Here is a 16098-nt window from a genome sequence, read left to right as displayed (position 1 = left end):
CTTCATCGAAATCATCTTCATCGGAATCATCTTCCTCTTTTGTAATCTCCACATATCATCATCTTCATCTTCATCTTCATCATCTTCATCTTCTATAACAATCCAAGGTAAAATCACATACCTAAAACATGATCGACACTATGTTTTTGATATGCTAGAATGTAACAGGTTTTGTGTGAAAATATTGTTTGATTCTTGTGGGTTTTTATCTCGGGTATCAAAACAGAGGTTTGGGTTTTGGTTATTATGAAGGTTTGTTTCAGGTTTTATATGAAAATATTGTTTGATTCTTGTGGGTTTTTGTCTCGGGTATCAAAACAGAGGTTTTGTTTGATTCTTGTGGGTTTTTGTCTCGGGTAGCAAAACAGAGGTTTTGAATGTGTTTTCGGTTCCTCATATGAGATCAACTATGTTTTGGTTTTGATTCTTGTGGGTTTTTGTCTCGGGTATCAACTAAGTATATTGTTCAAAATGTATCATTGATTTCTATAGTTTCAGATCTCATGTGATCATTTGGCTGATTCTTGTGTGTTTTTCTCTAAAAACAATTAGAGTACAGATCTAGGTTGTTTATTGAAACTATGATACTTGTGGGTTTTAATTTCTGAATCAAATGCGAAGAAACAAATGATGGAAATTGATAAAGCGCATCAGTGTGTAGTTATTTGAACACATCAATATTGATACTTGAAATGTGAAAATTGATTTTTGGTTGTTTGAGAATTGTTTAAAAAGATGAACTAAATCAGAATTAAATTTTATACAAATGAACTGATCGGATCAGTTTCGGATTGATGTGTTCGTCATATTGATTTTTTGTTTAATTCGATGATATGGGTTCCTCATATTGGTCATTTGAATGTGTTTATATTGGTCATTTGAGAATTGTTTAAGAAGATGAACTAAATCAGAATTAAATTTTATACAAATGAACTGATCGGATCAGTTTCGGATTGATGTGTTCCTCATATTGATTTTTGGTTTGATTCGATGATATAGGTTCCTCATATTGGTCATTTGATTGTGTTTATATTGGTCATTTGAATGTGTTTTATTGTACAGAATGGCTGCGGATGTAAAGATACGCAAAAAACCAAGCACGAAGGCGAGAACACTTGACAACCTCCTAGAAGATGGTGCGGTGCACATAAGGAAGTAATTGATCAGAACGATCAATTGTATATGAATGATTATAACCCCAGTGGCAGATATGTAATTAGCGAGCTCTGGAATTTCAAGGAAAATCGAAGAGCTACACTGGGGTTATATTCATTCATATGAATGAATATAACCCAAGTGGCAGATATGTAATTAGCTATACTGGGATTATATTCATTCATATCTGCTACATTCCGAAGTGCACCCATCAGCAAAGATCCACAATTGCTTGTGGTGATATGACGTTTTGTCTCTGTATTTATATGTTACGGTCTTTTGTTATCGAGTCTGTAAGTCCTGTCAAGTCTACGAAGTTGGTATGACGTGTTGATGTGTGTCGGTGTGTATATAATTTTGATATATATTTAAGCCCCTTTTTACACTTTTAACCAAGTTTTAAATTTATAAAACACGATATTTACTAACACTAAACACACATATGGGCAAGTGCACCCATCGTGGACGTAGTATAGTGTTGGTAAGATACCGAGGTCGTCCAAGGACACAAGAGCTTTTAATACCGGTTTATCCTCAACGTCTAACCAAATCAAAAAGTGAGAAAAATATTTTAAACTAAGAAAAATAAAAACTAACTAAATGCTGAAAAGTAAAATAAAATAAAAACAGATAGACAAGATGAATCACTTGGATCCGACACGTGTATTAGTATAACCTTTGATTATTTTCGCACTTTTGCACTTGTTTAAGAGATTATCTTAGTTATTGTAGTAGGCCCCTCTTTTGAAGGCGACGTTACCCTCAACCCAGTAGTTTAAGTCAGCAAGGATACAATCCTAAAGGGTCGGATTATTGAAAGATAATGAATTAAGTTATTAATGCAAATTGTGGTAGGCCCCGCTTTTGGCGGTGACGTTACCCACGGCTAAGTAGTCTGAGTCAGCAGGGATACAGTCCTAAATAGCCGGGTTATAGTATTAATAGTAGTTAACTTATGAGGGGGTCAAAGAGTTTGGATCCCCGCCATCCAATACCTATGGGCATTGAAGGAGATCCTACTAAATTTGACCCAGGTCCCAAGCAGGACCTCTAAACGCTGAACAAGGGCAAGACCCTTACCAAACCGTTCCCTTAACCCCCGACCAGGTAGCCAACATACCTCCATATAGACCTGGAGATATGAATGGTGAAAATCTTTTATTTTATATAGACAGTAAAATAATGCCAAGACACCACGGACAAACGATAAGGAAAGATCACCTTCAACATAAGTAACTAGTTATTAAAGTCATTAATACAAAACCAAATAAAAAGTGCAAAAGATTAAAAATAAAAAGTATTATACTAAACACTTGTCTTCACCAAGTGATGTAAGAGACCTAGGCAAACATGGCCTTGATTGTCAAGAACTCTTACGATCAATCTTGGATCCCGAGACGACTCACACACTCTACGATGGACAATGGATGATGGTGGTGGATGATGGTGTTATGGTGGTGGTGGGTGGTGGATGAAGTGTGAGGGAGGTGGTGTGCCAAGGGATGAAATGGAATGAAGCCAAGCACCCCTATTTATAGGCTGAACAGAAGGCTGGGCACGGCCCCGTGTCCGCTGGACACGCCCCCGTGCCCGTCTGACATTCTCTCTCTTCATTAATTGTAATTCGCAATTACAATTAATGCGCCTGCTGTACTTTCACCACGCCCCCGTGCCCGCTGGACACGGCCCCGTGGTGGGCAATGGAAGCTTCTACTGGTTTGTCTTTTCTGCTGCTTCCTGGGCACGCCCCCGTGTTCGCCGGACACGGGGCGTGTTCAGACTCTGTTTTCTCTTCTTTGCCTTGGGAGGTGCCGTTGAGGGTCCGGGCAGTCTACTTTTGTTCCTTTTCTTGTATTTATGCTAGAATTAGTTGTCTTTTTGCTTCTTTTGTGATTTTGAGCTCATTTCATCCTGAAAATACAAAAGGAAGACAAAAACACTCTTTTTCCAACATTAGTACTTAAAAAGGGTTAGTTTTATGCCTTAATTGATGTGATTTATATGTTGCATTTTACACACATCAAATACCCCCACACTTGAACTTTTGCTTGTCCTCAAGCAAAACTCTTTAAATGTGGCTTACACTCCCAAATGGAATAGGTAGAAGAGAAAGTTTTTAGCCACACTTGAACTTTTGCTTGTCCTCAAGCAAAACTCTTTAAATGTGGCTTACACTCCCAAATGGAATAGGTAGAAGAGAAAGTTTTTAGCTTGTCCTAGAGTGTCGGGAATCCAAGGTCTTTGTAAGTTTTATTTTTATTTATTTACAATCCTATTCGTTATGATTTATTTTGAACGTTTCATAAGATAAATTACTTATTTGGGCATAGCATGCCTTATTAAAATTCCATTTATATACAAGTTCACATACCTCACGGGGGATCACTCAACACTCGGCCGAAGGTGTATATTTTTAGTGAATCACTCGAGAGCGGCATGGAACTTACGCCTTCCATAGGCTTGCCAAGCAATCAATCCTCCTCCTTTTTAACTTTTTACCTTTGTAAATATCAAGAGGACTTTTGGGGTGAAGGGTTAGGCTTGGGTTAAAGGTAGGTGGTTTGGGTTAGTTGTTAGTAAAAGGGCGAAAATCGTAAAAGCGTCGGTTTTCGTAAAATACCTTGTCTTTAGTGACTTTTTATTTTGAAGTATTTCTCCAAACAAGCTTTTATATAGCTTTTGTTTGTTTTTGACTTCATCAAAAAAAAATTTTTTCATCACATAAAAAGGCGAGTTTACGAAGAACCGAGCTTGTTACTAAAATAAAGGGTGAAAAATAAAAAAAAGTTTTTGGTGGGTAAAAGGGTTTTGGGGTAATGAAATGAAAGGTTTAGGCTCAAAGGGGCTATCTAGGGGGATTTTGGGTAGGTGATAAAAAAAATGAAAAATAATGGTTTTGAAAGAAAAATGGTTAGTCCTAATGCCTCCATCATTTACTTACTTGGGTTTAAGTTGGTAAGGACCGGGAATGAATTGTTGTGGCAAGTTCTAGATTTGTAAGAACCAAGCGGCTATTCACACAGGAAACGAAAAATGAGCATTTAGTCTAAATATGTATATTTTTATGCTCAATAAAGGCTCAAAACTCACTTTTGTGGGAATGGGTTTTTAATGTGATCAAGTATGTATAATCGAATTTTTAACTAGACTTGTTATGCCGTTTCATAATTTTCTTATGTTGGTTCTTTGTTATCATGACGCTATCGGTTGTAAACTTATAAAAATATAACCTTTTTAGAACTTGTTATTCCCAACTTAAACTAAGACAAGTAAATGAAAAAAATGAAAAAGTTTTTGAAAAAAACTTGGGGTGTTTAGCGGTTCCAAAAGAGTTTTGTGTAAGGCTTGTGTTTAGGATTTGCAAAATTTCAAGGTTTTAGCATCCCCCCCACACTTAAATTACACATTGTCCTCAATGTGTCCAAAAATAAGGTTTTTGGTTGATTAGGATGTGTAAAAGTGGGTTAAAAAGCAAAGTTTTATGTTACTGGCATCCTGGACACGGCCCCGTGGTGACCGGGCACGGCCCCGTGGTCAAGTGCCAGTAACAAAAATTAGAGAATTGAAACAGAAGCCTGGACACGGGGGCGTGTCCGCTGAACACGGCCCGTGTCCAGTTACCTGAACTGGGTGATTTTCTGCAGGGGGCTCAGCACGGGGCCGTGTTGGTTGAGCACGGCTCGTGTTGAGCCTTCTGTGATGGAGATTTTTGTCGGGTTGCTCTGTTCTTCGTGCATGGTTCCATTTTTCTCGTTCCTTTTTTCATCCATTACCACCATGAGTGTGTTTTATTCTGCAAAAACTAAAAGATTAAGCTAACCTAAGGATAGTTCCACGGAATGCCTCCGTGGTGCGCCACGTTTATAAGGGTCCTTGGCTAGACCCGATTCGAGGTTATATATCTTCTGAGTGGGATGCCTGGCTTCCCATGTTACACCGTCGGAGAGCAGCATCCAAGCTTGAATCAATAACCTTCATGTAATTGACTGGGTCGTCGTCCTCTATTCTCTTCCCAACTCCGAACTTCACTTCATCATCCCCATACCTCAAAGTGAGTGTCCCGTCATTCATATCTACCACTGCTTGTGCTGTGGCAAGGAAGGGTCTCCCTAGTATAAGGGGGACCTCGGTGTCTTCCTCCATATCGAGTATGACAAAGTCAGCTGGATAAACGAATCTGCTGACCCTTACCAAGACATTCTCGATGACACCTTGTGGGAATTTGACGGATCGATCAGCGAGTTGTATGCTCATTTTTGTAGGGCTCGTGGTTCCCAAGCCAAGCCTTTTGAACATTGATGAGGGCATGAGGTTAATGCTAGCCCCTAGGTCGGCTAAGGCATTGCGAACGGGCGATTCCCCTATTGAGCACGGGATTGTGAAACTTCCGGGATCGATTTTCTTTTGGGGAAGTTTATTGAGTACGAGGGCAGAGCATTCTTCGCCTAAATTAACTAATTGCAAATTTTCAATTTTCTTCTTATGCGTAAGGAAGTCCCTCATAAATTTAGAGTATTTGGGCATTTGGGTTAGGACTTCGATAAAAGGAATATTGACATGCAATTGTTTTAACAAACTTTCGAATTTTGCGAATTGCTTATTTGTCTTTTGACGAATTAACCTACCGGGGTACGGAACTCGAGGAGCCTTGGTCGGCTCTGATGATGGAGGAGAGTTCTTTTCCTGCAGAGGTGTCGGTAATGTTTCTTCCGTTGACGGTGGTACTTCTGCAGGCCCTACGGTGCGGTTTCGTAGTGTGATGAGGTGAACTTGCGCCTTTGGGTTTGTTTCGGTATTGCTGGGTAATGCGCCTTGTGGTCTCTCGGAAAAGTTTTGAGCTATTTGATTTAATTGTTTTTCTATGTTTTGAATGCTAGCTTGTTGATTTCTAAAATTAGATTCTAATTGTAGAAATCTTTCCGAGTTTTTCTTATCAGTGTCAGAGACGAGGCGAGATATAGTATCTTCGAGCCTTTCTCTTCCACCTTGTTGTTGAGTGAAATTTTGTGACTCGTTTCTTGGTTGCTGAAAGTTTGTTCGTTGGGTTTGTTGGTTACTACTATTGCCGGGTTCCCTCCAACCAAGGTTTGGGTGGTTTCGCCATCCTTGGTTGTAAGTTCCCGTTGGGGGACCCGACGGCCTAGGTCTATTATCAATGTAGTTTACCATTTCTTGTTGATCGTCCGTTTCTTTCATGCAACTCCAATTTTCATGTGACCCACCACACCCTTCACAAGCCATAACCGAGACTGTTTTTGTCATTTCCAATTTTTTTATCTTTGAAGAAAGAGCCTCGATTTGGGCTTGTAAAGAAGTGCTTTCATCGACCTTATGGGCGCCCGGGGCGATAGACTTATTTCCCCGGGGGGTGTGCCATTGAAAATTGGTTTGAGCAATTTCCTCAATTTGATTATATATTTCGTGTGGGCGTCGATTACCTAAAAGTCCCCCGGAGCTAGAATCAAGTGTCTGCCTAGTGTGTGGCAACAATCCATTATAGAAAGTGGATACTTGTTGCCATATTGCGAGGCCGTGATGGGGACACTTGCGTAATAGCTCCTTGAACCTTTCCCAAGTTTCATATAAGGATTCCCCGTCCTCTTGTGAATATGTATTAATTTCAGCCATTAACTTAGCAGTTTTAGAAGGAGGGAAATACTTATATAGAAATTTTTGGGCTAGTTCATCCCAGGTGTTTACCGATCCAGCTGGGAAGGTGTTGAGCCAAGCTTTCGCTCGGTCTTTTAGTGAGAAGGGAAACATACGGAGGCGGATGGCGTCGTTTGATGCTCCATTGATCCGAAAGGTATCACATATTTCCAAGAAATTAGTTATATGTAGATGGGGATCCTCGTCCGCAAGCCCATGGAAGGTTGCGGAGTTTTGGAGCATTTGTATCAAATGTGGCCGAAGTTCGAAGTTATTGGCTTCGACATTCGGAGCATTGATAGAGGCGCCTAGATTACCTACGGTGGGTCGTAGATAATCCATAAGGGTGCGTTGGTCCGCCATTGGAGGTGGATCACCCGAAACCTTCTCTTGGTTTTTGGCTTTTAACCTTTTTCTGAGAAAGCGTTCGGGTTCTTCTAGTGGTTCTTTTATGTCTTTATTGGAACTGGAGCTCATACACTACGTGAGGTTGGCGTCGGGTTCCAAGTCCTGCAATAAAAACAGAAAAGAATGTTGGTCAGAAGGTTCACCACGGCCCCGTGTTGCGCGAACACGGCCCCGTGGCCGGAATTGCAGTGATTGTTTTCCAGATCCCAGTTACTGGAAGTTGGACACGGCCCCGTGTTGCACCGGCACGGCCCCGTGGTCAGCCTTCTGTAACTTGAAAAACAAAAACTGCCAGTAACGATGCTGAGCACGGCCCGTGTCCGACCAGGCACGGCCCCGTGCTGAGCTCTGCAGAAGCTGAAAATTTAAGAAATAATCCTAAAAAATTAAAGAAAAATAAAAATATGATTAGGCCGTTGATTCCTAACTTTCTTAAAATCCTTGTGTCCCCGGCAACGGCGCCAAAAACTTGATGTGTGTCGGTGTGTATATAATTTTGATATATATTTAAGCCCCTTTTTACACTTTTAACCAAGTTTTAAATTTATAAAACACGATATTTACTAACACTAAACACACATATGGGCAAGTGCACCCATCGTGGACGTAGTATAGTGTTGGTAAGATACCGAGGTCGTCCAAGGACACAAGAGCTTTTAATACCGGTTTATCCTCAACGTCTAACCAAATCAAAAAGTGAGAAAAATATTTTAAACTAAGAAAAATAAAAACTAACTAAATGCTGAAAAGTAAAATAAAATAAAAACAGATAGACAAGATGAATCACTTGGATCCGACACGTGTATTAGTATAACCTTTGATTATTTTCGCACTTTTGCACTTGTTTAAGAGATTATCTTAGTTATTGTAGTAGGCCCCTCTTTTGAAGGCGACGTTACCCTCAACCCAGTAGTTTGAGTCAGCAAGGATACAATCCTAAAGGGTCGGATTATTGAAAGATAATGAATTAAGTTATTAATGCAAATTGTGGTAGGCCCCGCTTTTGGCGGTGACGTTACCCTCGGCTAAGTAGTCTGAGTCAGCAGGGATACAGTCCTAAATAGTCGGGTTATAGTATTAATAGTATTTAACTTATGAGGGGGTCAAAGAGTTTGGATCCCCGCCATCCAATACCTATGGGCATTGAAGGAGATCCTACTAAATTTGACCCAGGTCCCAAGCAGGACCTCTAAACGCTGAACAAGGGCAAGACCCTTACCAAACCGTTCCCTTAACCCCCGACCAGGTAGCCAACATACCTCCATATAGACCTGGAGATATGAATGGTGAAAATCTTTTATTTTATATAGACAGTAAAATAATGCCAAGACACCACGGACAAACGATAAGGAAAGATCACCTTCAACATAAGTAACTAGTTATTAAAGTCATTAATAGAAAACCAAATAAAAAGTGCAAAAGATTAAAAATAAAAAGTATTATACTAAACACTTGTCTTCACCAAGTGATGTAAGAGACTTAGGCAAACATGGCCTTGATTGTCAAGAACTCTTACGATCAATCTTGGATCCCGAGACGACTCACACACTCTACGATGGACAATGGATGATGGTGGTGGATGATGGTGTTATGGTGGTGGTGGGTGGTGGATGAAGTGAGAGAGAGGTGGTGTGCCAAGGGATGAAATGGAATGAAGCCAAGCACCCCTATTTATAGGCTGAACAGAAGGCTGGGCACGGCCCCGTGTCCGCTGGACACGCCCCCGTGCCCGTCTGACATTCTCTCTCTTCATTAATTGTAATTCGCAATTACAATTAATGCGCCTGCTGTACTTTCACCACGCCCCCGTGCCCGCTGGACACGGCCCCGTGGTGGGCAATGGAAGCTTCTACTGGTTTGTCTTTTCTGCTGCTTCCTGGGCACGCCCCCGTGTTCGCCGGACACGGGGCGTGTTCAGACTCTGTTTTCTCTTCTTTGCCTTGGGAGGTGCCGTTGAGGGTCCGGGCAGTCTACTTTTGTTCCTTTTCTTGTATTTATGCTAGAATTAGTTGTCTTTTTGCTTCTTTTGTGATTTTGAGCTCATTTCATCCTGAAAATACAAAAGGAAGACAAAAACACTCTTTTTCCAACATTAGTACTTAAAAAGGGTTAGTTTTATGCCTTAATTGATGTGATTTATATGTTGCATTTTACACACATCACGTGTTTTCTCTGTATTGTATGTATTAGAACTTTACATTTAATATACAATTTAGGCTTTAATAATTTGTTATATATAGTATACACATAATTATTAGATTGCATTTATTTAAAAAGATTTAATTATTAGATTGCATTTATTAGATTTAATATACAATTTAGGCTTTAATTTTTCTCAAAAAATTATTAGTTCAGGTTTGATATAGAAATAATCTAAGTAACTGATAATATGTTGTCTACAAATCCGATTATTAATCATTTCTAAATGTTTTCTAACCATTTGTATCCAAAAATCAGATTATTAATCATTTCTTCATGTTTTCTAACCGTTTTTGTCAAATAACCCGAACAACATGCCATATACTTGTATATAGACACGTATGCAAAGGCAATGTCATTTTATTGCCCACTATGCCGTCGATCGCCTAAAACCACTTGGAATGCCCTGCCAAAGTATAGATACCATGATTGCATATCGAGCAGCAAAGGCAAAGCTGATTTTAAGGAACCTTTGCTTTAGTTCATGCATCATCTTTTATCTTTTACATTTTTAAACACACTGTCATTCTAAGTAAAGCAGAACAATTATATTTCTTAAACTGAATTTCTATTTTTTTTCATGTCTAACTGGGATATAAGGTGTGGCCATAAGCATCAGTATCACTAATAAGAAGAAAATAACCAAAATTCTGATAAAGTATAAAATTTCAAAATTTGACAAATCAAAACAAACTCTTAAATAATAAGTCAAGAAGTCGAACACATACAAAAGAGAAATATTGATCATGGTGTTTTCACTTCCATGTTTATAAACTTGCATATTTTTTTCTATTACATATCAAATTAGACTCTACATACAAAACATGGAATAGAAATAACCTTTAACATACCGTAAAAATACCTTACGAACTCACAATTTGTAAACTATGATTCAACCCGAAAACCGACCCTGAATCATTTAAGCATGGCTTCCTCTTTCTGAACTGTTTTGGCAGCCGCAACCATCGCTTATAATGGTTGTTTAGACACCATTAGCAGCCCCAAAACTGTACCTAATTGCATGTTGTTGCTATTCCTTTTCTTGTTTTGTTATGGTACTCATTACCCCTACTAACCAATGTGGTCTGGTTCGCTGCACTTTTATAACAAAAGCCTTATGTTAGTTTTTCAGTTATAATTAAATCTCCTTTTACTACAGCATTACCTATAAAGTAAATTCAATAGAAAGTATCTAATCGTAAATACGAACTCGAGTTACCAGACACTATCATAAATAAGCGGTTGTAAATTTACCTGTTTAAAAACGTTGATTTTTTTTTGTCCAAATAAGCACCAAGTAATATCAAATCCATTCCACAATGACCATTTTTATGCACTTGATTTTTAAGTCCAGTTGAATGTAAAAACACCTCTGCATCAACATCAACATCATCAAATAAAGTCTAAGTTTTTAGCACATGAAAGAATAAAATGTCGTTTTGCCATTAATATTGACCTGAAGAACGAAACTCACAGGTATGTTTGAAACAGCAACACCTTGTATCGACATCAACATTATTATAGCTCATAACCATGTTGCTGAAAGCCTTCTCTGCTGCTTTGCTCAATGCCTAAAACAACGGTATCTCCCCAATTCTTCTGTTAACTATAATACACACACCGAATAAAACCAACATTCTTTTTACTCCATTGCATTTAAATTTGTTCAAAAAGTTCAAAATAATACACTTAACACTCCAATCAATTCTTAATGTTAAACTATGTTTATAATAATAATCAACTATGTTAAAGCTATTTCATTTGTTTGTTACTCAAAATTCAATAATCTCAGCATGTACCCTATGATAGAGATGCATCATCTCCATAATTATCAGTTTATATTCTACGAACTCTACACGACCAATTGGGATGAATTACATTTTAGAATGAACATAACTAAAAGGTTTAACTTCAGAACAATTATAATTAGCTCATGATTAATAACAGTTTTAAAATCTAACCATTACCTTGAACCTAATGACTTTCCAGCCAAGACCCAGGGATGTTTGGGATACTTAGCATCAACCTTACGTACAATATCGTAGGAAAACCCAACCAGTGTTTCTGGCGTTGATGGCGCGCTTTGTTGCATTGTGAATGTCTGCAAAAAACCTAAATCAGAAAGACTGGAAATAAAATTTGAAATCGGTAAATATAATAAACCTGCCACTTACGTAGATTCAGGCCATCCTCAATCATAATGCTTTTTCCTAATGTTTTATTTGCTTTTTAGGGGGAAGATGGCTGCTTCTCTCCATAGCGCATACAAAGAATGGAAGATGGGTGCAAGTGCTTTAGCTGTTGCTGTACATAACTCATCACTCACACTTGGATTTATAAACACTTTGTAACTACCAAAAAAATAATACTTCCTCCGTCCCACTGAAAGTGTCATATTTTGAATTTTCAAAGTCTTTAATTATAAACTTTGACTTTAATTATATATTTTTTGTGTTATATAAAACTTGATGAAAATTAACCCGATAAAAACACTTGCAAAACACACTCAAATCATATAACTTTTATCAAGTATTATCTAACACAAACAAAATTATTTAAGGTTAAAGTTTATAAATAAAGACTTTGAAAATTCAAAATATGACACTTTTAACGGGACGGAGGTAGTAATAAACAATTTTAGTATTTTTTTATTATTTGAAATTATATGAAATTATGTACCTCTGAATTGAGTCATCGGCATGATCTATACCTTTCATGAAGTTCACATTCAAGTTTAACTTATATATATTAATTATTAATTAAGGGTATATAGGTAAATTTAACATTTTTAAATTAAAAAACTAACATTAATGCACATGTAATTCCCCCCCCCTCTTTTTTAAACGTCAATAAATTTTTATACGTAACTTTTTTTTTTAAAAAAATTACACCATAATAACGAGCGTTTTTTTATCTTTAATATGAGTACCATATTGCTATACTTATATAGAGAAAAAAATATGTTTCGATCAAATGTTTAGTCCATAAATGGTGTTATATACTTACTGAATGGTGTTATATATACTTGCTGAATGGTGTTATATAGTTGCTGAATGGTGTTTATAGAGATCTTTTAAAAAAAAATATCCAGTTCCTATAATTAAGATGACGGTTATGGGAAGTTTTTAATTAATTGAATTAATGATAAAATTATTTGTTTACCCTTTTTATTAATTTACATTTAGGACACATATCATCTCCACAATATTTCTCACATTTCTCACACTTTTAATTTTTTTACAATAACCTTACCAAGAAAACAAAATCAAATCACTTTTGAGGTGAAGTATATTATTTTCTCTTTGGGCACACTTTTATTGAAAGGCAACATAGAAAGTGGTTAGTACGTTGAATAGAACTGGGTAGTGAGTTGGATATGCTTGATTTTTCAAATCAAGATTTACTTTAGCTTAATTAATTTCTGAAAAAAGGATTATATATATTTTAAGAGTGAACAAGCACTTTTAAAAGAGAATATGTTACGTTTTCTTTAGAAGTTACAAGTATTGTTTTGTAGACGCGTATCAATTAAGTTATGTTTGATATAGTAATAGGAGTAATCTTTTTTCTATACTAATAAATATTTTTTTACACATCTTATTATCTTGTGCCTCATTATCTTATTTTTTAAATTTTTTCCTTGTTAAACAATAGTTTAACTAGTTATAATTTAGATAAGGATTAATTTTTTATCAAGCTTTGAATTAATAGTCTCCTTGTCTTATTTTTCAATTTCTTTTTCTATTAGACAATAGTTTAACTAAATATAATTTAGATAAGAATAATATTTTTATCAAACTTGAACTGATAATAACATATATAAATTGTATAGAAGAATTTTTTTTTCTTTGTAGAACCAAACAAATATATAAATTTTTATTCTCATTTAAATTTGATTTAGATAAATTATTTTTTTAATATTATTATTATCATTTAATATTTAATATGATACAAAAATAAAAAAATAATAGTAAATCACAAATATTATGGATCTCTCTTATTTATTATTTCTTTTATTTTGGCTGCTTATTTACATAGTATAAATTTGCAACATTTTTGTGCATTGAGGAGTTGTACCTTATGCTTAGAAGAGTTTTCAAAAAAAAAAAAATTGATATTACACTTTTAACCCAAAACTATTTGCTTTTTTTTTACTTTTACCCAAAAGTTTTCAATCTTTTACAATTTAACTTCACAACTTTTTACTTTCAACTTTGGTCATCTATACTTGTCATAATTCACAATTTTTTTGTTTTACGTTTCGTTTTAAATCTTGAGAGTTAACATGGCGCAACGTGCGTGTGTGGTTCAACGTTTTTACGCTTCGTTCTAAATTTTGTGAGTCGACACGGCGCAATGTGCGTGCGTGGGTTAACGTTTTTACGTCCTCTATTTTTTCCGTTTTACAGGTTCGTTGCAATTCATAGGTCCTAAATCGACTTAGTTATTATTTTCTATGTTTACCTTTCGATTGAATTTCTTCGCATTAATATGTCGCAACTTCAGTGTTGGTGGTCGTTGACGGTGGTGTGACATTGGTGCTATTTGGCATGGATTTACACCCACAACAACGCGCGCGCACGCGCGCGCGGGGAGGGGGGAGGGTGGGGGTTGATACTAGTTATTAATCATTTTATATTTCATTGGTTCTACCACGTGTAATACACATGTTTCTAACATAATAAATAATAAAATAACAAATTAAAGTTTATTAAGTAATAGTACACCGAATTCACCATTTAAATACATATCTTGACGACTGTATGTGTTAGTCGATTACATTATATTTATTTAACTCGTACAATACATGAGATATTTTAAAGATATAACTATATTACTTATTATATAAAATTAAATTTATACAACCCGTGTAAAACTTGTGGTTCTAAGCTAGTTATAATTTAGGGTAAATTGCACTTTTTGTTCTTTATGTTGTATCAAATTGTAATGGATAACCTTTAACTTGAATAATTACAGTCACGATCATTTATTTGAAAAACCCATTATACCTTATGTCCTTTAGCGCTAACTAGGTTAAAATATTTGGTTAAGTATGACATGTAACTTGCACATGACGGTACATTGGTATTTTAACTTGTCTATTTCCCAACTACTCTTTCTCTTTCTAAAGTCTCTCTCACCCTTTGTATCCTAGTCACCGCCACCAAGTTCCACCACCATAATCACTGCCATAAGCACCACTTACCACCACCACTGTCAAACCCACATGCTTTTCTATCCCTCACCCTCGCTCCCTCCTAGCCGTCAGCAACCACCAACCAACACCGTCGCCGCTGCCATATCTCACTTTCCTAACTCTCCATACCTTTTCTCCACCACTACAACCACCACAATCACCGCTAACCTAACTTTCCTATTATTTATTTTCCCCAAATTCAATCTTTTTTAAAACCCAGATCATGAATCCTCATCCTAACCCTTTAAACCTCATAATATCCATCTCACTCGTCTTCACTTCATTTTCTCCCACTTCATTTCCTGCAATGATTCCGACAAATCAACGCTTTTGGAGTACAAAGTTGTTGGTCTGAACGTTGTTTGTGGATCGGAGTTACATGCGGGTCGGGTTTGGATTCAAGAGTTGTGGCGATTGAGATCTCGTTGATGTGGGTGGCGTTGATTAGGGTTGTGGCGATTTAGATTTCAGAGGGCGCAACGTCGATTTTCAGATGGTTCGAGGGATTTCCACAATAACTGCAAGTAGGATTTCTAGATGGTTCGAGGGTTGTTGACTATTTTTCTGTATCTTGAGAGGTTGATTTGACAGTGAATTTTGGGGATTTTGATGGGAATGTTTAAGCTAGGGCTGTGAATTGGGATTTGGGGGAAACCCATTTTGCAGGTAGCATTATGGGTCAAATTGGGATGTTTAATACAGAATTGGCAACCATTAGTGGTGATGATTAATGGGATTTGGGTGAACTGAGGGTGGGAGATAGAGGAGAAAAGTATTTCTGTATACTCTTTTGGTGCTCACGTCATGTTACCACCAACAACTGTTACGTGAAGAATAATAGTTTAGGGGTATTTTACTAATTATTAGTAGTTTAGGGAGTCTAATGTAATTGTTTGGGTTATTTACTTATTTATGTACGTAATATGAAGGAAGGAAATCAGATTTGAAGTTTGAAATTCTCCTATCTTCTCCAAATATTCTCCTAGTTCTTCTCTTTTAGGGTTTAACCCTATCAATGGTATCAGAGCCATTCCGATCTATGGAGGCTCAAAAACGATCCGATGAAGAGTTTGATGAGTACATTTACGAGAAGTTGGCTCAACAAGGGTCAATCCTCAATCAGATGCAAGCTACTATGCAAACCCTTCTGGCCATGGTGCAATCTCTTGAGGTCTCCCTGAACCGGCAACTACGTTCGGTCGGTGAGTCTCACGGTTCACCCACAACAAACACCATCACAAATAACACCCTAACTGATCCCTACCATCAACCCCTCTTGTTGCACTTTCCAAAATTTAGTACTGCAATTCTAGAACAAGGGAAGGCAGAAGACATAATTGTTGTTGATGAAAATATCAACAATGATAATTCCATTGTTGCACTACATGAGACAACAAAAAAACTCCAGCCCTTCAATGAAGACACCGTTCTTCATAGAGGAAGAAAACATAGAGACACACTTTGCATAATACTTGCTGATGACGCTTGTG

The 16098-nt window shown here is 36.9% G+C and overlaps 1 non-coding gene across 1 annotated transcript; it reads left to right on the top strand.

Moving 5' to 3' along the window:
- The first annotated feature begins 6682 nt into the window (after positions 1-6682).
- On the top strand, positions 6683-6789 carry LOC118490965. The gene has a single exon (XR_004890190.1). It is a non-coding gene; the product is annotated as a small nucleolar RNA R71 (small nucleolar RNA).
- Positions 6790-16098: the final 9309 nt, after the last annotated feature.

The sequence above is a fragment of the Helianthus annuus genome, chromosome 3 (genome assembly GCF_002127325.2).
Source record: "Helianthus annuus cultivar XRQ/B chromosome 3, HanXRQr2.0-SUNRISE, whole genome shotgun sequence".
In the NCBI taxonomy this organism is placed as follows: domain Eukaryota; kingdom Viridiplantae; phylum Streptophyta; class Magnoliopsida; order Asterales; family Asteraceae; genus Helianthus; species Helianthus annuus.
Note: the sequence above shows the minus strand (reverse complement) of the source record. Positions and strands in the feature narration are given on the sequence as shown.